This window comes from Dermacentor albipictus, chromosome 1 (assembly GCF_038994185.2).
Source record: "Dermacentor albipictus isolate Rhodes 1998 colony chromosome 1, USDA_Dalb.pri_finalv2, whole genome shotgun sequence".
Lineage (NCBI taxonomy): Eukaryota > Metazoa > Arthropoda > Arachnida > Ixodida > Ixodidae > Dermacentor > Dermacentor albipictus.
The window spans coordinates 75,427,066-75,452,503 of NC_091821.1; the positions used below are offsets into that span (position 1 = coordinate 75,427,066).

At 48.0% G+C, this 25,438-nt stretch overlaps 1 long non-coding RNA gene across 1 annotated transcript in view; it reads right to left on the reverse strand.

Annotated features, from left to right (window-relative positions):
* LOC139048047 (uncharacterized) overlaps positions 1 to 21,803 on the reverse strand; it is a 318,075-nt gene extending 296,272 nt beyond the window's left edge. The window contains exon 1 of the long non-coding RNA XR_011507454.1: positions 21,027 to 21,803. This is a non-coding gene — a long non-coding RNA (uncharacterized lncRNA). The remainder of the gene's footprint in view (positions 1 to 21,026) is intronic.
* Positions 21,804 to 25,438: the final 3,635 nt, after the last annotated feature.

Genomic DNA, 25,438 nt, shown 5'->3' on the forward strand with positions numbered 1-25,438 from the left:
TTTTGGACGGCTCGTTTGGCACGCTGCGTGATGGTCGGTGTGCATTCAAGAGGAAACGTTGGGGCAAATTGGCCGTCGCGCGGTCCTGTTATATAACGCGGGGTACAAAATTGCTCTTGGCCACAAACGATTTCAATGGAAAGACATGTGATAGTTCTCGAAGGACGTTGGAGGCGGCAATGCTTAGAAAAAATGTGACTTTTGATGTTCTGCCAGGGATGCATGAACATGTTTTTACTGACTAATAATAAAGAGAATACCCAGCAAGTGGCGTGAAACAAAACAAAAGAAATTAGTCTTAACTTCAATCAGTCTCCAACTCAACAAGTCCCCCATCAACCGCCGTGGTTGCTCAGTGGCTATGTTGTTGTGCTGCTAGAACGAGGTCGCGGGATCGAATCCCCACCATGGCTCCGATGGGGGCGAAATGCGAAAACACCAATGTACTTAGATTTAAGTGCATGCACGTTAAAGAACCCCAGGTGGTCGAAATTTCCGGAGTCCTCCACTACGGCGTGCCACACAATCAGAAAGTGGTTTTGGCCCGTAAAACCCCATAATTGAACAAGTCCACATCGCCGCACTGTTCTCATGGTCAGGGCATACCGCTTTATTTATTATCTCCTCACGCAGAATACTTAACACACTGTAAACACGCCATTCGATCGCACCTCACTCCCTTTCTTTATCGATCAATGTTTTTAATTCAACGCTTTGATTCACCCTTTGATCCCGCATGTTTTATTCGAGCGTCTGAAAGAAAACAAAAAGAAAGAGAGGTTGGAGAGGGTGAGGAGCGTGAGCAGCAATTACAGCAACTAGTGCCTGCTTGTCGCCTCCAAGCTGCTCGACTGATCAACGAACTTCAGCAAGCCCGCGCCGCGCAGCAACTGTCACTGAATACGCGCCCGGGGGACAAACGCCAAACTGCTGCGTGTGCGCCTTGCCAAGCTGAGGCAAGCGGTTTTGGAGGCGCGACGAACTGTTGGGTGGTGGCGCGAAGCGAAGGCTCCAGTTGCGAAGACTCTCGGCGCGTGGGTGGGCCACGTAGAGAGAGGACCACAAGCGCTGGGCCTGCCTGTTTCTCAGGGTTCGCCAGCGCCGACGACCGTTCATATGCGCAGGCGCTCCAGGGGCCGTAGCTGCGCGGCCGAGATTAAGCGAAACCTTTGACTCGCTGTCATATACGCCACTGCTGCATCCACTGAGCGGCCGCCGGCTCAGCGGACGCCGCGTGGGATCGAGCAGGTCGCGCGAAAGGCGCTCGCGTCGGTGAAGCCACCGGACTCGTTGATGAATGGTCGGCGCTCCTGCGGCGGCACCTTCCGGCATTGTGGCTCACTCGCCCCTGCCGCGGCATTTGGGATCGCTGGAGCCCAATATAGGAACACGGACCTCGAGGCCTAAACATATCGTTACGGGGATGTTAGGAGTATAGAAGATTGTATTTACACTATATATACAAAATTAGTCAGATTAGATAAGAAGGCTGACCGCCAACAACAACTTCTTCTTCCTCTCTTCCTTCATCCTTCCGTAACAATGTATCTGTTTCTTTCTTACTTTCTTGCCCTACTTCCTTCTCTCTGGATTGCGATAGTTACATTCAGGTGGTGGTGTCAAAATTGGAATCGCGAGCTGTTTGCGTTGCCTAATTTCCTCATCGAGTGGTGCCACAAGACCCTTGTTGTTATAACCCTGACTGGCCATATATTGTTCTCGTAATTGCTGAATGCTAATACACATTAGAGATATGTACCATGAATGAAACGAGCAAAAGTCGGATGGGCAGGACTGATTGTGTTGTCAGAAACCTAAAGTCAGTTGGAAATTGTCGCCTGTCCTGTCTCTTCTTGTCCGTGTCTTATCTTGCACTATTCTTAAGCATGAATCATCGGGGAACTATATCAGCAGCACGTAGTAGTAAACTACAGAAGAGTTCACTTTTCAGAGCGAACGAGTTCTGTCGAGTCGATCGAATCATCGTTACCTCTAACAAATGCGTTTACACACGCACTTCCCAACGCTTCATGCCCTGATACTGCATTGATATCATATACCATGTGTAGAGACTACCCGCTCACAGCCATTTCCTGTAACAAGTATTTTAGGTTGCTCATTATACCACAGAATGTGGTTGCAGATGTAAATAAAGAAATATGTCATTTCACGGTAGCACTTACCGCTTTAAAATGCTTACATGAAACCACGCGCAAAGTGGCGCTACTGTGGCTCGCTCTACGTGCACCAAGCTGCATAATATGCTCCCACTATGCCGTTATTTCAAAGGAACGGCCTAAGCAGTCAGAACTAGTTAGAACAACCTACTCGCAACCGGAATGTCATAAGTTCGAGCCCCCGTCTGGAGACGAGGATTTCTTTTTTTGTGTGTTTATAGCGGCATTTCGTGAGGATAAAAGCACCAACTCCACCGACCGACCAAGGAAATTAATTATGCCATGATCCGTTTGTAACAAGCATAATGATTATCGCTATTAAGTATTAGAGATGTGTTATCAGGTGTTGCACACACGTTCACGAATGAATGCTCTGTTCAAGGTTGTTATCGCCAGGATACCTTTATTTTAACTACCTTAAATTTTTTTTTCGTTCTTGCACGAGAGCCCTGATCAGTCTATGAATATAAACAAAGTGTATAGCTTACATTGATTATTTTTGCAACCAATAGTTGGGTTACATGTCATTCCGAAGAGACTGTTCATTACACTGTCCAGATACAATAAAGAAAAGAATTTAAGAACCAAACCACACACACAAAAAAAAAAATCAATCTAGGTGCAGGGCCGGAGACGTAAAAAAAGTCGTGAAGAACTCCGAGGCGGGTCGCCTGCACCGCCTTGTTCAGCGTGGCAGCTACAGCACGGCTGTGATCTGTGCCCCGGGTGTAGGTGAGCGCGCAGCCCAGGGCGTCCGAAAACCTGCCGGCAGCCGATAAACCGTTATTGATCCGACGAGGCGCTCCCCCGGCGATCTCAACGGCAGCAACCCGCGCACAGGTTCGGGGCCGCGGCGGCAGTTTAAGCTGCACCCCCCCCCCCCCCCGCCCCCTGTCGCGCCGCTTGTTTTGTTTACGCGGCGACACGGCGCCATCGGCTGTTTCGCGCCTTGTTCCCGCCGCCCGGCTTTCGCTCCTGCTGCCGCGCGGTCCTGATCGCGCTCCGTCGGCATGCGTTGCCTCCCCAGCAGCTACAAACGGAACACCAAGGGCGTCAGAAGGAAGGAGAAAGGTGGCAGCGACCATGGCTCGGCGGCGCGACGTTGTTGTACGAGCACAGGCAAGAGGTGAGCGCCTTGTTCCTGCCGGGGAAGCGAGCGCGAGCAGCAGCAGAAGCCGGCGAAACCGATCGTTTTACCCACAGGCGAACAGGCAGGGTGCCGTATTGGCATGGGCTGAACCGTGAGGCTAGAGATCGCTGGAGCGTTCAGACAACTCCCGGCGGCGCCTCGCAGCAAGAAAAAAAACACCTGCGGGGCCGTAGTACCAGCCTCGACTCGTGCACCGTTTTTATTTAGCGCTTTTTCTCTCTCTATCGTCTTCGTTTTCTCCCGCGTTTGTTCTTTAGTCGAACGGCCGCATTTCGAGCGTAAAGCGTTTGAGAGGAAAGGGACTCGTTCCCTTCGCAGCGAGCAGGATTGAGAACCTAGCCACAATCAAAGTCATGTTGGATGACTATAGTACGACGCGCCGTCGAGCACGTTGGCGTACGCGTGGACATAATTACGTCTAGAACAAAAACGACTCGGCCACCAATTACTCATAGGAAATGACTGTTAATATCAAAGGTTCTCCCTTAGCTCTCCGTTTGCTCTTTGACCACATGCCACGGAGCAGTCTAGCAGATAGTCGGCTGGCACGTCTGATTCAAATGACGGCAGGGCAGATTGTAAATTGGTCTTCCTGATTGATAAAGCCACAATGAAACACTGCGGACACGGATTGGAGACAAATGAGGAAGCAATAAAGGAGCCGTTGCCACTGTGGTCGCGGAGTATTGTTTAAACATCCCTGCAGATGCGTTGGAGTGCGTGTCACGCGAGGATTATGATTATGTTTTTTTGACGCAACGTGTAAAAATAAAACATCCCGAATCTGCGAGCGACCAGAAGCTTATTGTCGGCCACGCAAAGACAGAACAGCTTAAACTTATAATTGTGAGATGGGTGTCGCAGTTGCGCTTGTGGTGACTCCAGGTTCCTCTATTTACGATATCTGAGAACTCGAGCACGCTTTCGCTTACATCTTGTTGCGAAAATATAGTGCTGGACTCGTATTCACAATAAGATTCCATACATTCAAACACCTTCCGCTATGAACAAAGCAAATGAGATGGAAATAGGAGTTGAAAACTCTCTTGGGTATAGCGATATCGACTTGACCTAAAGCTTCACTCCCGCTTGCTAAATACAGAAGAACATAAATGAGCGTAATAGGGCAACGTCTCTAAGATAGAGAAGAGCAGAACGCATTCGGGATGCTAAGGAGGAGACTTTCGTGAATCCCCTCCCCCCTTTTCTCATCCTATTTGTCGCCCCTTATCACCCATGCTTCTCACCTCTCCTTTTATGTGCATGGATTTTAAACCATTGTTGGAAAGCTCACTCTCTATTTCTATTTCATCTATCTATTCACCCATGGTCAATATATAGCTCCTTGAGTGCCCACAACAGTGCATGATTTCATATTTGCAGAAGATTTCTGTAGCCTCCTGAGACCCGGGATGCATTTGGGTGCACAGATTTTTTCCAAACTTTCAGAATAAGTCAGTAGGTTTATGAAGATGAAAAGTGTTAAATATTTTTTTAACAGCCCTGATAGTTTCAGCTCAGCGCGATGTCCAATATATTGGACACCGGGATGCTACCCGGTCTTTTTCACCCAGCGTGCACGTAATGCCATACCGCAGATATTGCGCTCAAACTCGTGTGCAAAAATATTTTAATAACTCGAAAGGCAAAGTAGCGAATAAAGTACAAAAAGAGCATTCCTCTGCTCAACAAAAATTTTGCTCTTGTGTTCACTTCCTGTGGGCAACTTCAAAACGCTTTTTTTCCTGGGTGAAGCCGAAGAAGAGCCGACATTTTGTGAAAAAGATATTTGTTTTCATGTCACAGCCATGTAGTCTGCAACGGGCAGCGTTTGCAGTATCTGCCAGCATTGAGCAGTGGGTAGTGCTCTTTTTTTGGGGTTCTCGAGGAGACAGTCGAGCCTGCCTTGATGGCGGATGCCACTCGGCTTTGTTCTAACTCTTCTACTCATTCTGCTTCTTCCCTTGAGCCACAAGAGTCTCGGCAACAGATTGGCGGAACTGCATAGATTTGAGTATTTCTTTCCGCTGTTTCTTTAGGGAGGGTATGTGCCGCGTGTACTGCACCCAGGAGTTGCTGAGGGCAATGTAGAAGAGGTGAAAGATGGCTCTGACTATCCACTTGTTGACGCGTGCTTTTATCCTGTAGTAACTTATCATTTGGTCTGCCTTGTCAACACCCCCCATGTTGACGTTGTACATGCGCACAACATCTGGTCGAGGGACATCGATATGTCCTTTACCTTACGAGACCACCTGCGACAGGTGTCTTGCGGGTCCTAGCCATGGATTGAAAAAAGAAAGGTTATCCGCTTAATTCATCAGACACGCGAGGCCAGTCCCCTAAAGAAAAAAACGAGACGCGATTTCGTCCACAAGCCGCTAAATGCCAACAGTGCTCGCCTGCTGTTCATAACAAGGTCATCTTAAAAGCGCGGTCAAAATAACCGGGTTGAGTCCCAGCGTCCAACATAATGGACACGCGAAATCAAAGGAAGCGTGAAAAAAAGTAAGAGCACCAAAAATTTAAATTTCGTATTCTGCGCTTATGCTGTTGTATTAACTTTATTATAAAATCAAAGATATGCCCTGAAAGCCGGTAGAAATACGAGAAACAGTGCTTACTTCTCCGGCAGCTGCCGTAAAACGCCGCGCCGCTGAATGCCGCCATTGTGGAACTGTTTCAGCAGGAATTTGAACGATGTATTTTCATCAATGCTGCATAGATGGCGCAAACAGGTGTCCAATAAGTTGGACAGTGCAGTTTTATGAGGATGAAAGCCTTGTCACAGGAGTGCTGTCTTATTTCTTGATGTCCAATATATTGGACAAATCCCCATAGCGGGGTCTCAGGAGGGTAGAACTTGGCTCGACTTATGCCGTAAATTTCTCTGTTTCGATAGGTTTCTAATCAAATGCGGAGCATCGGGAAGCATGTTGATTTCCTCGCTAATAATGCCATCCCGAGTAGTAATACTGTGCTCAAGCTTCCAGAGCATTTCAGCACAGGCATACACTGCAGCACTTAGCAGGTTCCTGTGTTTGTCCCTAAGCAGTCCGTCTCCGAAGATTGCCACTCCTCGACTCCCAATATGCAACAAAATTGAGTTGCACTGCACGCAGCGAAGGCATACGGTAAGCTGCCATTTGTATGTACGTATTTCCGCCTTTTCTTTTCCTGCTGGTGCACGAGAACTCTCGCGTGGCCTCTTGTCCAAGAAGTGGCGTTATTGGGCCCCGGCGACGTATACGAGTGGGACGCGTCACGACTGGTCTCTGAAGGCGCCGGATCGCTTTCAAACCTCGGACATGCAACGGCTGTGCCGCCCCTCTTGTTCGCCACTGCCCCGCAACGAGCCTCGCCTTCCCTCGCATTCCGGCTCTCCAACGTCTCTTCCTCAATATTTTGTATATTCCTTCACTCCTGTTATCGTTGTTCCGCCGAGAACGCCACCATGTTCTGGCATCGTTCGCAGGCCCAGCTGCGAACATAAACCCATCCGTCTTGTGCTCTATCGACATGCTTCCCAACTCCCTCGTCCTCCGCCACTCGTCCGAGAACGCTTCACGCTGTCCACCCCTCCAACCCCGGTTTGTTTTCCTTCTTTTTCCTCAACTTTTCGTGTTGTCCATGGGAGAGTGCACGCTTATTTTGCCGCTGCGGTCTTTTTGTCCCTCTATCTCTTTGGCTGGCGCGAAGGCCTGTCGTGCTGAACTGCTATAAAGCGGGACATCAACACATCCTCACGCTGCGCGGCGGCGGGAAGGCCCCCCCCCCCCCTCTCCTCTCTTCTCCTCTGGAGTGCTGGCCGCGGCCCAACACCGGCGGTTTCCAGGGCAACTTTGGTAGTCTCGTGTTTTGGGTCCATGACACAGTGTTGGGTCCCGATTCTTCGGGGCTCGCGGTATACACAGGAACACTTGGCTGTTTCGCGGTGTATTTTTTTTCTGCTATCTATTTCTTTCTCTGTTACCTTCCTTGCTCCCCTTCTCCCCTCCATCTTTCTCCTCGCCGGCTGGAATCACACACTCACACGCACGGCACAAATGCGCGCAGGCACGACACACGTGGCAGGGCCAGCGGCTAGGTCGGGCCGACGTTCTCGATCGGCGCCACGATCCGAGAAAGTTTTAAGAGCGCGACGCGCCAGACCATCGGCTCGTTTCGTGGCGGTTTGAGCCTAGATCGTTTGTTTTCTCTGTACTTTGCTGAGCCAGGAAGTGCAAGAATGGTGCTAGCGTGCGGTGAAACGTAAGTCGCCAAGAAGAGAACGAACAATCTTGAAAGGGACATCTAAATAGATGAAGAAGGAACAAAAATAAAGACTCAAACATTAAATGTACGAAAAGAAAAGAATGCGTTCAGTGAACCATGGGAGAAATCAAGGGACAAACAAGGGAGAAAGAGTAATAATAATAATATATGGGGTTTTACGTGCCAAAACCACTTTCTGATTATGAGGCACGCCGTAGTGGGGGACTCCGGAAATTTTGACCACCTGGGGTTCTTTAACGTGCACCTAAATCTAAGCACACGGGTGTTTTCGCATTTCGCCCCCATCGAAATGCGGCCGCCGTGGCCGGGATTCGATCCCGCGACCTCGTGCTCAGCAGCCTAACACCATAGCCACTGAGCAACCACGGCGGGTAAGGGAGAAAGAGATACCAAGAAGAAAAAAAAGAAACTAACTACTATTGGTGTTCACTGAGTTCAGTGAATCGCAGAAATCGCAATAACGCTATCACCGTTTTCTGACGATACACCGAATCTCGTCTGTGTTGTAGGATTATCTCTTCGAAGTTCCGAAAGAGGTCGGTCGTCCAAGTTGCTGAGCGCAAACTTCGAAAATGCAATCATTAGGCAGGTTTCAACTGAGCATAGCTCATCAAGGACGTGAAACTCGCGTTTTGTGAGTGACATCAGCGTATGTTGAAATGACTACTATATCATGAACAATGCTGACCTCATCAATGGTTGGTTTGAGGGCAGGTACAAGTACAACCTCCTATATGAATACAAGAATCAAACCCCGGCCCTCAGTCCCCAGCAGCTGCGAAGCAACTACCACGGCGGCGGTCAGACCTGTGACGCAGGAGAGGGTGCTAAGAATATCTGGATCCGGACAGGCCGCAATTTAAATATTAACCTGGCAACGGTTAACGCTAGAAAGTTATCTAGTGACGCGAGTTTAGCAGTGCAGCAGGAATTAGAGGGTAGTAAACGGGATATAATATAGCTCAGTGAGGTTAGGAGGACAAAAGAAGCATATACAGGGCTAAAAAGCGGGCACGTGCTGTGATAACGGGGCTTAGCGGAGAGACTAGAACTAGAAGTCGGATTCCTGATTAATAAAGGTATAGCTGGTAACATACAAGAATTCTATATCATTCACGAGAGGGTGACAGACCTTGTCGCGAAACTTAATAAGAGGTACAAATCGAAGGTCGTACAGGTCTACGCGCCTACATCCAGTCATGATGACCAGCAAGTCGAAAGCTTCTATGAAGACGTGGAATCGGCAATGGGTAAAGTCAAAACAAAATACACTATACGATGGGCGTCTTCAATGCCAGGGTAGGCAAGAAGCAGGCTGGAGACAAGTCAATGGGGGAATATGGCATATGTTCTAGGAATAGCAGGGGAGAGTTATTAGTAGAATTTGAAGAACGGAATAATATGCGGATAATGAATACCTTTTTCCACAAGCGTGATAGCCGAAAGTGGACGTGGAGGAGCCCGAATGGCGAGACTAGAAATGAAATAGACTTCATACTCTGCGCTAACCCTGGTGTCATACAAGATGTGGACGTGCTCGGCAAGGTGCGCTGCAGTGACCACAGGATGGTAAGAACTCGAATTAGCCTAGACCTGAAGAGGGAACGGAAGAAACTGCTACAGAAGAAGCCGATCAATGAGTTAGCGGTAAGAGGGAAATAGGTGAATTCCGGATCAAGCTACAGAACAAGTATTCGGCTTTAACTCAGGAAGGGATCGCATCCCGGCCACGGCGGCCGCATTTCGATGGGGGCGAAATGCGAAAACACCCGTGTGCTTAGATTTAGGTGCACGTTAAAGAACCCCAGGTGGTCAAAATTTCCGGAGTCCTCCACTACGGCGTGCCTCATAATCAGAAAGTGGTTTTGGCACGTAAAACCCCAAATATTATTATTATTATTATTAACTCAGGAAGACGACTTTAGTGTTGAAGCAATGAACGACAATCTTATGGGCATCATTAAGGAGCGTGCAATAGAAGTCGGTGGTAACTTCGTTAGACAGGATACCGGTAAGCTATCGCAGGAGACGAAGGATTTGATCAAGAAATGCCAATGTATGAAAGCCTCTAACCCTACAGCTAGAACAGAACTGGCAGAACTTTCCAAGTTAATCAACAAGCGTAAGACAGCTGACATAAGGAAGTATAATATGGATAGAATAGAACATGCTCTCAGGAACGGAGGAAGCCTAAAAGCAGTGAAGAAGAAACTAGGTATAGGCAAGAATCAGATGTATGCGTTAAGAGACAAAGCTGGCAATATCATTACTAATATGGATGAGATAGTTCAAGTGACTGACGAGTTCTATAGAGATTTATACAGTACCAGTGGCACCCACGACGATAATGGAAGAGGGAATAGTCTAGAGTGATTTGACATCTCACAAGTAACGCCGGAAGAAGTAAAGAAAGCCTTGGGAGTTATGCAAAGGGGGAAAGCAGCTGGGGAGGATCAGGTAACAGCAGATTTGTTGAACGATGGTGGGCAGATTGTTCTAGAAAAACTGGCCACTTTGTATACGAAATGCCTGATGACCTCGAGCGTACCGGCATCTTGGAAGAACGCCAACATAATCTTAATCCAAAAGGAAGAACATGCCACAGACTTGAAAAATTATAGACCGATCAGTTTACTGTCCGTTGCGTACAAAGTATTTACTAAGGTAATCGCAAGTAGAATCAAGAACACCTTAGACTGCTGTCAACTAAAGGATCAGGCAGGTTTCCGTAAAGGCTACTCAACAATAGGCCATATTCACACCATCAACCAGGTGACAGATTAATGTGCGGAATATAACGAACCCTTATATCTAGCTTTCATTGATTACGAGGAAGCGTTTGGTTCAGTCGAAACCTCAGCAGTCAAGCAGGCATTACGGAATCAGGGTGTAGGCGAGCCGTATGTAAAAATACTGAAAATATCTATAGCGGCTCCACAGCCACCGTAGTCCTCCATAAAGAAAGCAACTAAGTACCAATAAAGAAGGGCGTCAGGAAGGGGATACCATCTCTCCAATGCTATTCACAGCGTGTTTACAGGAGGTATGCAGAGCCCTGGATTGGGAATAATTGGGGATAAGAGTTAATGGAGAATATCTTAATAACTTTCGATTCGCTGATGATTTCGCCTTCGTTAGTAACTCAAAGGACCATTTGCAATGAATGCTCACTGACCTGGGCAGGCAAAATAGAAGGGTGGGTCTAAAAATTAATCTTCAGAAAACTAAAGTAATGTTTAACAGTCTCGGAAGAGAACAGCAGTTTACGATAGGTAGAGAGGCACTGGAAGTTGTAAGGGAATACATCTACTTAGGGCAGGTAGTGACCGCGGATCCGGATCATGAGACTGAAATAATCAGAAGAATAAAAATGGGCTGGGGTGCGTTTGGCAGGTATTCTCAGATCATGAACAGCAGGTTGCCATTATCCCTCAAGAGAAAAGTGCATAACAGCTGTGTCTTACCAGTACTCACCTACGGGGCAGAAACCTGGAGGCTTACAAAAATCGTTCTACTTAAATTGAAGACAACGCAACGAGCTATGGAAGGAAGAATGATGGGTGTAACGTTAAGGGGATAAGAAGAGAGCAGATTGGGTGAGGGAACGAACGCGAGTTAATGACATCTTAGTTGAAATCAAGAAAAAGAAATGGAAATGGTCAGGACATGCATGTAATGAGGAGGGAAGATAACCGAGGGTCATTAAATGTTACGGACTGGATTCCAAGAGAAGGGAAGCGTAGAAGGGGGCGGATGAGATTAAAAAGTTTGCAGGGACAACATGACCACAATTAGCACATGGCCGGGGTAGTCGGAGAAGTGTGGGAGAGGCCTTTTCCCTGCAGTGGGCGTAGCCAGGCTGATGATGATGATAATGATGATGATGATTATAGGAGGCTTGTCTGATAATGGATGTATTTTTCGCCAAGATGCAATTTGTTCTATCCAGGTTCCAACTTTACAGAGTTGGTGAGCTGTGGGCATATGGCGTATCACTCTAAACCGAAAATTAGTGTAGGACGTCGCTGATACGTTTTTCAGGTTTTAACGTTACTGAGACCCGTGGGCCACGGACGTTACCCCCATGTTTACGCAGCACACTTTCCCAGCTTCCACGCTCTGTTCCTTCTGTTCATTGAAACACGTATTTAAAGAGACTAGTATTCATAAGCAATTCTGCAGGCACTGTTTCCATGCCCTTGATGTGCTTACTTATCTTTTTTTTTTGCGTAGCTATAGCTTTAAAAGACAGCATAGATTTCACAGGCGCCTACCAGGGCATCGGCCATCCAACTCTTTTTTGTCTCAAGCTCAGGATGGGTTTTAAACACAAAAAACAGCCGTATCTGACAGGTGGTCTGTACGAGTACACAAAGTATTTCTTGAGGCGGGCAGTGATACGCAGACTGTTCACGTGCTGATGCGTATATCTTTAGCCACTATAATAGCTTGATAAATACTGCCAGTGCAATAATAATGCCTTATTGCCTATTAATATCACGGCTTCGCACTTCTAACTGGCTGCATTTTTTCTACTTCGATGGATGCGTGGTTGGTGCGGGAGGAGGCATTCCTAATACTTTCCCCCTTCTGAAGTTGGCCTGCGCTCCAGCTTCACCGTCAGTGCTTTTCATACAGCGCTACTCGTATCAAAGATAAAACGATCGCACATACAGTCTATCGAAAGAAAATTACGGCACATGCAACGTTAAGCGATGGTTCCATGAAACATTTAAACTAGATGGTACGCAAGGAGGCACATGATGCGTGCAATATTATTTTATCATCGAGTACGCGCAAGCAACTGTTCGCGTTTTTTCTATCATCGCAAACGTTTTCCGTCATGTGGCTTCGCGGTAGCACGCATGCAACTCTTCATTTTCTGCGTCGCGTTTTGCTCTTGCCCGGCAAGACTGCAAGGCACGCGTCCACGTGACCATTACGCGCTCACGTGACCATGGATTACATTGTCTCCGGGAGTTGGCCCAGTTTTGAATACACAACTCACGGGATCTACCCACTTTTCATTACACTGTCTCCAGGATCGACCCTTGACGAGAAACCGAACGACCAGACGTGCCAATTAAACCCGGTAAGCAATGCATGAAAAAAAAAAAAACACCGCTGTAATAAAATAATTACGCGCTTCAAGGCGTATGTATACTTGTTGCAGCGAGGATGTTTAGTTACTGTTTGTTTGTTTATTGCGTACCTTCGTTGAGAACACAGCAGGTTACCGGCACATCTGTAGGGGTAGCACAAATGGCTGTAAAAGCAAATTCCTCATATGCGTGCCGTACGGGGTGCAAGCTGTTCGGCTGGATAGCAGCAGGAACACCCAGAAGCCACAGCAACTGCCACGGCCAACAAAGTCCCGGAGGGTTCGCAAGAAAAGGAAAGAGCTTTAAAGGGAAAGAGCAAGGCTGCGGGTAAATATTTGTAAAGCTCCATGGCTGCGCGGCATACCTTGAGATATACCACTGACGAGTCTCTCAACTCACTGCGCGCATTTCCATATTTCAGCGGTGACACCTAGCGGCAGAGCAGCATTTCAGCCAAAATTAAACGCCACGCTCGAATGCGTACCCTTCGAAATATCGCTCCAGATAACGCGAAAGTGGGCATTTCCGGTGTATAGCAATGATAAGACCGCAGTTAAACTGGTTAGGGGATAGGGTTGGCGGATTTTGCACCTTACACGAGTGATTCCGAAGAGACACAGATACGGAGCAGCCAACGACACAATCCGGAAATCTGATAAAAAAAAAAAGGAGTTCGCGAACAATGGGCAATGGAGAAAGAGAAGCGTATACAAAGAGCGGAAAGAAAAGCGATGCTCCGAAAGAGCGGATGTGACAGCAGAAGCACTAACACCCGATCTGTTCCCGTCGGCAGTCACGCGATCACGATCGCACACCGACGACTACGGTATACACTACAGGCAGCCGGCGCTTCGTCCGAACTCGAGAAGTGGTCGAGTCATCCAAGAACACACCGAGTTGCTGACAGCAAAGATCCGCACGCGCACGTTGGCTGTGCGCAAGCTGGTGTGTTTATCCGCGCGCGTAGTTCCCTTGCTCTTTTCATTTCCCGGGCGAAACACAAACACCCGGCGCGGTTTCACAGCGGCACCACTGGGGCGGCGAGATGTGCTGCGGCGTTTGGTTATCGCCGGCGCTCTTTACAACGCGCCAGTGTTATGACGACGCGGACACACGCAGGCGCCAGGACGTCGCCCCCCGTCCTGCCGCGTTTGCTGGCGTCTCTATAGCTGAATGAAAAGTTTTCGCTCGAAGGAATCGCGGCCGCACCTTTCCGACTGCCCAGCAGGAGGCGTCGGTGTTTACGCATGGTCGCTGATGCATACTGTTGACACTCTGCCTCCAGTGGCGGAGCAGAGTGGAATGTCTTTAATCGACATGTTGAACTTCGATTTCTTCTTTATTTCCTGTGCCTCTTTTGTGCTAACCAAAGAGGTTTCATCGTCCGAAAAGAGCACTAGGTCTATACCAAGGGTCGCGAAAGAGAAAGGGAGAAATAGAGAGAGAGGGGGTTCAGGTTAGCTTACATCAGCTGGCGTTATCTAACATGCACCTGATTTACACCTGCCGTTTTAGCATCCCACTTTCTATACCTCGCCCCATGTGGATGTGGTTGGCACGGCCGGGGTATGCCTACGATCCTTTGCTCAACAGAGCATCATATCAAACGAGGCACCCCAGTGCGTGATTGTGACTGTCCCATTCTATACCCTATTTGAATGGATGAATGAATACGTCGCACTTAAGGGCACAACTTCAGAATGGCGACGTAGGTTCAGCGGGACGGAAACCTTAGATATAGATGGTTGTGCACAGCATCGACGAGCGATAATAAAAATAGAGGACGAAGGCCATTGGCATCATACATTCCTCGTTATTACTTTCCTCGGGCTATCAGGGCATCGAAGTTCGCATTAAATCACTGAACGAAAACAGAGCACGCGACGTCGCCAGACAACGATGCCTCTGTATCGTACAACTCGGCTTCACGCGTGTAGATGTGAAAGTGGGCGTACTTCCACGCCGCCTGCGTAGGCATCCTTGTCTCCCCGGCTCCTTACGCATTATTTGCTTTGCCACAACCATACGCGAGGCTTTTCCGGGCATTATTCCTCTCTTCCACGCTCGCCTTGGCATTTGCTATCGCCCTCGCTGGCACTTTCTTCTTTTTTTTTTCTCTCCTCTCAAAGCGCGCCTGGCAGCACTGTCTGTCTAACGTCAGTCGGCGCCTTAAACGAATTACATAGAGAGCGAGGCGATTCCAGATTGAGTGCGCGCGCGAAGCAGCGGTCGCTAGCCAGAAGCAGCAGCTTTTGTTGTGCGACACGACGCGCGCTGAATATGGATGCGCGTCGACGACAGCGAAAGGGCCCGTGACCCGCGTCGCGCTGCCGCGCCGGTTGACGGTCGCTGGACAAGCGCGGAATTCTCTGCGGCGTCCTACGGCTCACGCGGGGTTCCTGTCATTCTTACAGGGTGCGCCGTACGTCCGCGTGCGCTTCACACGACCGCCGTCTTACGAGATGCGTTAAAGGAAGACAGAAAAAAAGGGTGAGGCTCAACGAAACAGAAATGCGAGAAATCTTCCCGCAAAATTCCGGCCACTGTTACGGTCTTTACTGAAGAAGAAATCGACGCAGTGTCTGTGCCTTTCTCTTTTTCGGTAGTATTCGCTGCGACATGTTAACCTGCGAACGTTAGGAAGAGCGGGGCTTTAAGAGACATTGTGGCCGGAAGGTGCGCTGCGGAATGCAGCCACAAAAATGGAGTTTTGAAAAAAGCATGTTCCACGTGCCGCAGATGAAGCAGAACAGTTATGTCTTGTGGTCCTTGCATGCGTTTCAATATAGTATGTGTACACTGTGGAGAAAAAAAGAAACAAGAGAGAAAGAAAATAGAATTAAGATAAACATCCCTGTATTTCGAAAGCGGTTAAATTCATCTTGCGATGTGCCGCGGTGCGCGCACATGCATAGGGCCAGAAGAAAAAATGCACTCTCTAGCACCATAGAAACAATACAAGCATTAGTATTCATTCCGCCAAGACGAGTTCAACTAACAGGGTATTCTTATTGTGTGACCACGAATTGTACGTTTGTTTATCACGCTTTCCCCCGTTGCTGAAGAACTAAAGGACGGCCATGTTTTTTTTTGTTGTGGTAGTTGTTGTTGTTGTCTACCCGCCGTGGTGGCTTGGTGGCTGTGGTGTTGCGCTGCTATAGGCACGAGGTCGCGAGATCAAATCCCGGCAGCGGCGGTCGCATTTCCACGGGGACGAAATGCAAAAACGCCCGTGTGGCGTACATTGGAGGCACGTTAGAAAACACCAGGTAGTTAAAATTAATCCGGAGTCCTCCACTACGGCGTGTGTCATAATTAGATCGTGGTTTTTGGCACGTAAAAACCCCAGAGTTTTATTTGATTTTCCGTCGTCGTTGTGCCCTCTTACAATTATCGCGTCGTCGTGGGGCCGCCTTCACCATACGGCAAACTTTGCTCAGCACCGCTAGTCATGCCCCCGGGGGCAATGTTCGGCGGGGAGCCTAACGCGCCAAGCATTCACCTATCGCGCAACATTCGCGCTTTGGCAGCGCGCGCGCCCGGTTTTGCGCGCCATGCAGACCCCGAAAGTGGTGGCGTCTGTGCACGCGTTTCGGAGGCCACAGCAAAGTTGTGGGGCGATGCGCAACAATGTCCACTTCGTCCGCTGCGGTACTGCAGGGTGGTACCTGCGAAATGCATGCACAGACGCCACTACTTTCGGAGTCTGCAAGACGCGCAAAACGTCGCACAAGTAAGCGAGCGTGAACGTTGCGTGTTAGCTCAGCGTTTATATAGCGTGCTGCTGAGGCGTTGGACGCTCAACGGCAGCGCTGGCGGCGGGCACAATTTAGTTCTTGGCTACATGGCAGGGGTGAAGCTGAGGATGGAGAAGCGGCTTTGCATATACGGCAGGGTCGCATAAACGACGGACATAGCAAAAAATAAATAAATAAATAAGTAAACAAACAAATAAACAAACAAATAAATAAATAAATAAACTGTGGGGTTTAACTTCCGGAAGTTGCACAGTGGATTATATGGGGGACGCCATAGTGAAGGGCTCCGGATGAAATCTGACCACCTGAAGCTCTTTAAGGCGCACCTAAATCTTAGTAGACGTGCGTTTTTGCATTTTGCCCCGTCGCAATCCGCCTCGCATAGCCTCGTGGCCGGGACGCGACACAGCTTGGAGATTTTTGCTTCCGTCGCAGTAATATATGCCTAATCCGCCATAGTTCCTCAGTGGCTATGGTGTTGGGCTGCTGTGCGCGAGGTCGCGGGGTCGAATCCCGGCCTCGGCGGCCGCATTTCGACGGGGGCCAAATGCGAAGACACCCGTGTACTTAGATTTAAATGCACGTTAAAGAACCCCAGGTGGTCGAAATTTCTGAAGTCCTCCACTACGGCGTGCTACATAATGAGAAAGTGGTCTCGGCACGTAAAACCCCATAACTGAACATATGACTAATTATTAAAGCAATAAGCCAGGACCATCATTCGTAAACGCTTCAGTATGTCAGAAGGATTAGAAAGAACGCGCGCTAGCCAATCGTGATCGTGAATTACATGATAGCATGTGCGACGGGCAATGGCAAAGAGTTCCTATTCACAAATATACCGTTGCGATATATTTGCCTTTGCGGTTCAGTCGACCACGACACCCGTATATTTTGTGGAATGAGGGTATAAGCAATCCTCGTGACCTAAGAAACGGTTCGCGAGTCAATAGGATCTTTGACTCGTCAATAAAAAAATTGCTGATACCAATGTGGCCCGATTGTTGATTCTAGCACGTAAACGTTGTTTGATTTGTCTCCCGCATGTCGTCCAGTCCTTTACCGATGTTGCCTCCCGAAACTCCGAAACTCGAACGCGCTGCTCTGATGACATTTCAGTACCTCAGTCAAACGCGAAACACATTGACCACAACCACGACCCTATATGTGTGGTTGTGGACCATTCGGGTTTATTGAACGGCGTAGATAGTGGGGCGTCGTTCTGCCAATCACGTCTGCGTGGCAACGTACCTGCTTCACGCTTGAGACAAGACAATAATGTCGCAATTAGGTTACGAGGACTGCACATTTTGTTGCTTTCGTTCATTTATTCGCTACATAAAAGCTACACCTGCGAAGTGATTAAAGCTTTATATAGTTGTTTGAATTTAAGCAGCTTCGCATGTCATTTGTGCACACGGGGTACCACAGTCTGATAATTACTCCGGGATCAGTTTCGATGACTTACAGCTGCAGTGCAAGCAGTCATGCCCAGGCGAACTTTGAAGGTCGGCAGTTTTGTGCAACTTCCACTCAGACATCTGCTCTGATGGGGCAAACCACATGTGGCTTACTTGCGTAGTGAACAATCGCATGATTTGCAAAGCATGCGTAAACCGTTCGGCACTCGATTCTCCTTTATTACGTCATGTACAAATAAAGTTAAGTTTATCGTCTCATGTGCCAGTCGCAGGGCTGTTTTTAGTTTCTTTGTGCTCCCGTTATATACAAATTACACTACACAACGTGTCTATGTCTTGAATCAGTTAAAATATTTGTCATCGTTAGGCTTACCGATGTCTACTGAATAACTTATTTCAAAGCGTTTGTTTTGTACCTCTTCTTTCTAGTCGATGTATACTCGGAGCACAAGCACGGGTCAAATATTAGTTCCGGCAAAATAAATCATTTATCGCAACTAGAACCAACAGAAGTCGGTTCCAGAACGGCCTCTCTGTCCGAACAGCTTTATTTCGAGTCCGCTGGCAACAAAATACGTATTTTACAGAAGGCAAGGTGACGCGTCTACATTGGGCTGTCAGCAGTGATGAGGTCACAGCATGGTAGAAACGGCCGTGGGCCGAGGCTTTGAAGGACTATTGAACCATAGTCACAAATACACAATTTCAGGCATAACTTTACATTGCTTCAGCATATCCGCTGCAGCTATGACGTTTCTTTTATGTTTATTGTTTTATTTGCCCGTCTGGCATCTCTTAAACGACACTGGTACCTATACTAGATAATCGATTACTAATGATTAAGTGAATTGGTGCTAACAAGTTTTGACGTTCCTTGGTTACCGGCAGCGTCATATACGACGCAAGCATAAGGTCTCATTTCCCGGTGTCGAAATACCCATAGTGCTTCGCTGAGAAATCTGCTTAACACGTTTGGAACCATTATTGTCAAGTTTCGCCAAGCGCATGTTTAGGTGACTGCGCGGTATGATCAGTCGGCAAAGTATTATGCCACCCGATTCATGACTGCAAGCTACTTAAAATATCCTGCGCGGTATCACGTACGAAGCCTCAGTGGAAATGAAGACAACCAGTGAAGGTAGGCAATAGCACTAAAGACGACGACCTAATGCCCGATCCGTTACGTTCGGAAACGTCACATGCTTCGGTGCCCCCGCCGAGCTTCCACCACCTACGCCAGCCACGCTGAGGTCGAGCTCGCAACGAGCGCAGTTGGCTTCGGCTCGCGAAAGGACACGATGCAGTCGGTGCCGCGCAATTGTCGCGACGATAATGAGAGCGAGGAAACCTGCCGTGATCCTGTGTCGCCGCAGAACCACTTGATCTCTCCCAGGCGGCCACTAAACGCAAGGTGCGTTAGCAAAGATTGTCGTATACAGTTTAGGCAAATAGTAAGCTAAAATTTCTTTCCAGTCGTTGTTGCAGCGAGAGGGGGGAGAGTGACTCGGACATACGTGCTCGGAATATCTCCCTTTTTGAGAGCTGGTTTGGCACTGGTCAGACGAATATCTCCAAAGCTCGTTGCTAATGAAATCACGTAAATGCTCTTTCTTCTTTTTCCACAAACGCTTACAGCTCCAGCTGTTAGCGGCGGTTTACAGTAGTTTCTGTCTCTTACTCGTATTGAAAGAATAGTACAAAATGTTGCGCAAAGCCGGGCACTTCAACGGAAGTGCAGGGCTTGTACTGTTTCTCACAATGACAAAGTAGGAGTCAGAAACGTGGGGCTGATGTCGCTATATGATGATTGCACCGAGGTCTTCCCTTGATTACGCAAAGTGCATTTTGCAGTTTGTGGTGAAAACGCATTTGTATCATGAAGAAGGATTGAATGAATGCTGCAAGCTAACTGTTGTTCTTTCTTTTTTCTTCGATACAAGACAGGGAAAAAAGACACGACGAGTTTGTTGTGTCCATTCCTTGCCGTTTCTCTACTTGTCAAAGCACCAATGATGATGCTTTAATAAATGACATACAAGTGACAATTGTGAAGCATTACCTTTCGAGCAGTGGCAATAGGCCCACAATTTGATTTGCATTTGTCAAAGTGGGTGTCCCAACTATGCAAGTTACTTTTCTACCCCGTCGTGTTACCAATGCCATTCCTTTGAAAAAAATAAAACGCTTTCAAGCCGTAAAGTCATAAGATAAATGGGATTCTTCCAACTTGACAGTCTTTCTGGCATTGAACGATTGGTATGTGCAAAGAGAAGGCCATCTTCAAAAACGGCAAACAAACCTTCGCATGCTTTTAAAGAAGAGGCTGCCCTCACTTACCCCGTCTCTCCCAACACCTCTCCAATTCTTCTTTCTCTTTACTTTGCCATTCTTCTTAATCATTCCTATTTTCGCTCTATTATATTTGTGACTTGAAACACTGCCAGCCAGCGAACGGTTCAGCTCACAAACTGAACTGTCGCTGAGTAGCAATATTTTCACACCTCAAGGAAGAACTATACGTCTCAAGCTGAGTGCAATACAGCGAAACGAAAGCTGTTGTGCTTTCAGTGAGTTATTCTCCCCTACGAAAAGGAAAATCCTTCATCCCACTTAGAGTGCATTTCTGTTCATCTTTGTGCTCTTCACTTATACAGCTATCTCTTCTTGACGCAAAGCATAAAGGTGCCTTGCCGCCTTTTCAACGTACAGTACCATCGAACGTTATACTTTACATATGACTGTTGCTTATCTGTGAGACTAAATTTATGGTTTTCGGTGCTAGCGACAAATTATTCTAGTTTCTATAAAGAATGCGTATATGACAGACACCGGCTATTCGAAGTTTGCCCACGATTGCGAGCACAGATAATTAATACAATAATTAAAATAAGTCCGCCATTTTTTTTCTGTCTTCTACTATAGTGGCCTAATCTTAGCTAAATATGACTTATCACTTATAATGCTGGATAATTATGGCTTCAATTATGGCATTATGCTATTCTAGTGCTTGTAAAGCAAGTGCAATCGTCATTTTGCTTTCGTATTCGCACTACGTGCCTGTTATCTGAGAAATGTTCGCTGACAAGCGATCCAGAGCATCGTAAGCGGCACGTCACTTATCCGACAACATCCCGGTCGCTTACCCTGCAGTGGGCGTTGCGCGCTTCTTGCAATTCCCACGCTGGTTAGGCGAAACTGTGTAAAGAGTCTCCGGAGTTATCGCACGATGGCGATAAGCAGCGCACGCACCCCGACGTTCAGTCAAATGTTCACAAATATCGCGAGACGCAGATAGTCACCGTCACACGGATAGTGTACCACTCGCGCTCACCTATTCACGCACTCTGCCGCGATCCGTGGTCCGCCCCCGAGGGAATACAACGAAAGGTTCGAGGTGATCACACGCCCTTCGGCGAGCCTTTTGCGCACGGAGAAACACGCGAAGGGGGATCTCGAGAAGTTGCGTCCGTCGTTCCGCGTCGCCGCAGCTTTGTCAGCCGGGGGCTCCGGTGCAAGGCGGTCACCACGCACCTCTACCGTAGGCCACGCTGGCTGGAGGCGCCGTCGCCGAGCGCGTGTCGAACGACAGAAAGGTCCGGCGGGGGTGTGCGCAGTGCCTGACGCGCCGGGCGAGACGGACTGCACGCGTGGCGCGGGTCCAGGTGTAACGCGCGGCGCAGCACCTCCTTCTTTCTTTCTTTCTCGGGTGAAGTGAGAAGAAGCGGTCGTTGTGCTACGGCCGAAAAAGCGCGCGACGCCGTGTGCCGCGCGGCGGCTCGCCGTCAGACTCGCAAGCCGGTCGAAAGGCGCCGGTCAGGCAGCGAGAGAAGGCGTGCGTGCGTACCACTCGCAGCGGCGGCAGCAAGCAGCCTACTTTGCCGGGGCGCTCGACGCTCCCTGCTTCGGCCGCGGGCGCTCGCTTTGCCAGCGCACTCCTCCCCCCCCCGCCCGCGTGCGCGGTGCCACGCCGGTTCCCTGGTGGCAGGCCCCCGAACTCGGGCGCCCGGCGGTGGCGCGCCGCCTGCTGTTCTGCCACCAGGTTAGGCAAATAAACAAAACAACAACATTGTTTTATGGTCCACTTAGTCGACAGCATCGCCTCTGTTCCGTTGTTCCCTGCCACTCAATCGTCTCAGCGTGCTTAGCCGTTACCGTCATTTATATTCTTTGAGAAGATCAATGATGTGCACGGGAACGAACAAGGAGAGCCAGAAAATAAAACGCTATACCAGCTTGGTCGTTCATCCCAGCAGACATCTGCAAAAGGTGTCACGGCGCTAATTGAAGAAATAATAAAAATAAAAAACAAGACTGTAAAGTGAAAAAACAAAACTTGATGTTGAAAGTAGTGACTTTTCGTCCACTGAAACACACGGTAGCAGTGGCGAGTTGTGTCACACTTCTCCACAACTGAGATTCTCGACAAGTGCAATGCGAAGAGTGTCAAAGGTTTCTCGTCTCCGACTAGTGTGACAGGCAAACGGCGTTCCCGGTACATTAATGTCTGTTACTTTTGTATATAGCTTGTAGAAGGGGTATATAAAATATAAGGCGCATAGCCTAAAATATTCAAAACAGACATGGTGGTGGTAAGGAACGGGTGAATAAACTACAGGCAAGCGATAGGAGGAATAGAAGACAAGATAACCGTCAAGAAAAGAAGAAGAAAAACGTAGTTAGAGAGGAAATAAGGTAAACAAATGGAGAAAAGGTGCGAGGTAAGCGAAGGCGGCAAAAGGAAGGTAAGCGTAAATTAGGAAAAGTAGTAACTTCGGCAAAGGAAGGAATTCTCAAGCTTTTAAAGAAACTGAAATAAAGAAACATTGTAACTATGCTTGCCTTCGGTTAAATCTTGCACCTGCCACACCCGACCAGGAGAATGGAAGGTGATTAAAAAAAAGTTTCCGTAATCATTAGGCTATGTTTTGCCGTAACTAAATGCTACCGCGTAAAGCGAACTGTTTATCGCGCTGAAGACTTATACTGCAGACGGCGTTACTATCGAAGCCAGTTAACACATAGGCTCTGTATAACACCCCCCCTCCCCCCTCTTTTTTTGTCTTTCAATAACAATTCCAATACCAGCTAATGAGCACTGGCTCGCTCTGACATCTCACCGGGCGTGACTCGAGTCTCTAGAAAAGTGGAGTCAAAGGCTTGGAGAGCCGCTCTTTGCCTTGTGCTCCGACTCCATCCCTGACTGGGCACCGATGTAACGGCTTCAAGGTTACTCCCCCCCGCGGGACGAACCTAAGTGCTGTTATGGCTGTCAAATGCCGCCTTTCGTTATGACAGCGCCAGAAGTACCGCGCTGGAAATATTTCAGAGCTATATGTATACAAAATATAACTTCAAGTGGTAAAAGGATCAAGCACGCGTGCGTCCTGGATTGTTTTGTTATCGGATATATTTGAGTATATCTACGAAATTATATTCAGGCCTAGCTGCTACATGCACTGCACTGCCGAAATCAGTGGTATGCTTCTTTTGTGGCCATTTTCGTATTAAAGCCTTTTGCAAAACATGCACTCGTACTAGCTCAGTGGGAGTGCCACGGCTTTACTGCGTTCCTTGCATTACTGCGCTACACGCCTTCAAGTGACAGAGTTTTAATGTCTTCAAAGCAGCGTTTCTTTTTGTTTGATACAAGCTAATTAAAGAATGTATAATACTTAGTCAATGCGAGCAATACAAGCTTGTTAGCTACAAGCTAACTAAATGACAAAATGCACGAGGGGTCTTTTTTCGAATTCTTACTCAGCACGATTACCAGAGAGTTGGAAGAATGGCAACATTTTACTAACCTATAAAACAGCAGCCGTTAAAGAAATGATGAATTATAGGCCCGTTAAGGGGCTTGCTTTCAGCATTGTACAAAATATTCACCAAGGTGATTTCCAATAGAATCAGGACAACACTTGAGTTCAGTCAACCCTGATAACTGGCTGGCTTCAGGAAGAGCTATTTTACAATGAATCACATACACGTCATCAATCAGGTAATTGAAAAATACGCGAAGTACAATCAACCGTTGTATATGGCTTTAATAGATTACGAAAATGCATATGACTCAGCTGGGATAGCAGCATTCATTGTGGCATTGCGTAGCCAAGCAGTAAAGGAAACATACGTGAGTTTGTTAGGAATTAATCAGTGTGCCCCAGCTAACGTGGGTCAAGCTTTTTAACAAAGGGGGCCACGAGTACGAAGATGGAACCAACGGTGTACTGTTAGCAGTCGCCTTATGCAAACCGGACACTTTTTTTCTGCTGTCATTGACGAGCTAATTAGTTGACATTAATTACCTAACTTAATAAATATATATATGTATAGTTGTGGAAGCTCGAATGTCCAAATCGTGCGTCGCATTCTAAAGCATCACATTAAACAGTGTCCAGCCCTCTTCGTTCTTCCTAGTCATTTTTTCCGTGTTCCAATGTTGTGCCGCAGAACGCGAACAAGCAGTAGAAAGTGAGCGCGCGCCCGTCATTTTGTGCGCGACAGCAGCGCTCTCGAAATGGAATTGAAACAAATAGGTGATTGACCCGGCGATCGCGAAAAAGTCACAAGGCGGTGGTTTCATTTGAATTTGTATGGCAGTAAGGCAAACTGCACCGGGTTCACATTTTTAGGTAACAGTAAACATCGGGTATATATTCTGCTACTGACGTAGCAGTTCTGCGGAAACCCGCAAGGTGGAGAGAAGTAATGAATAAAGGGAAAATGAGACATCCACCTGTTCGTAGCAATTGCTACAAAGGAAACCCAAACGGGTTCCTCGAAAGAAAAGCCTCATAGTTGAAGAAAAATTCGTCCTGGTCCGGGACTCGAACCCGGGACCACCGCCTTTCCGGGGCAGCCGCTCTACCATCTGAGCCTTTGCTTCGTGTTGTCGACAAATTCGACTTCGCTCTGCCATCTGCTAGCCGCCTGGTTAGCTCAGATGGTAGAGCGGCTGCCCCGGAAAGGCGGTGGTCCCGGGTTCGAGTCCCGGACCAGGACGAATTTTTCTTCAACTATGAGGCTTTTCTTTCGAGGAACCCGTTGGGTTTCCTTTGTAGCAATTGCTACGAACAGGTGGATGTCTCATTTTCCCTTTATTCATATTCTGCTACTTGATGCATGCAATCAAATTTACATGCATGAGCTATAAGTTTGCCAAATCTCACGGCCGAACACGCTTCTGACCCCAAGAGTCTTGTGAGCAAAAGAGTCACCCCTTTTAATAAAAAATTAATTACAGCTATGGAGGGTCCGTTTTGCGTTCCTGCGGTACAGCCTACCTGTCATATTCAACACCTGTGGAACTAACCTGAATACCCAATCCAATGTATCCAAGCCCAAACCCTCACGACTCTTGGTATACTGCGGAGCGTATCAGTGAGAGTAACCATTGCAACCGCTGACGAACACGCAGTCACAACACACATTGCCGCTGAGACTATGAATGTACACACCAGACACTTCGGCCGACAAACGACTCGCCTGTGTAAGTGCCTCCGGCTGCACGGTGCTGTCCGCGCACGTGCACCCATTGGCCGCTTTCCACTGCTCC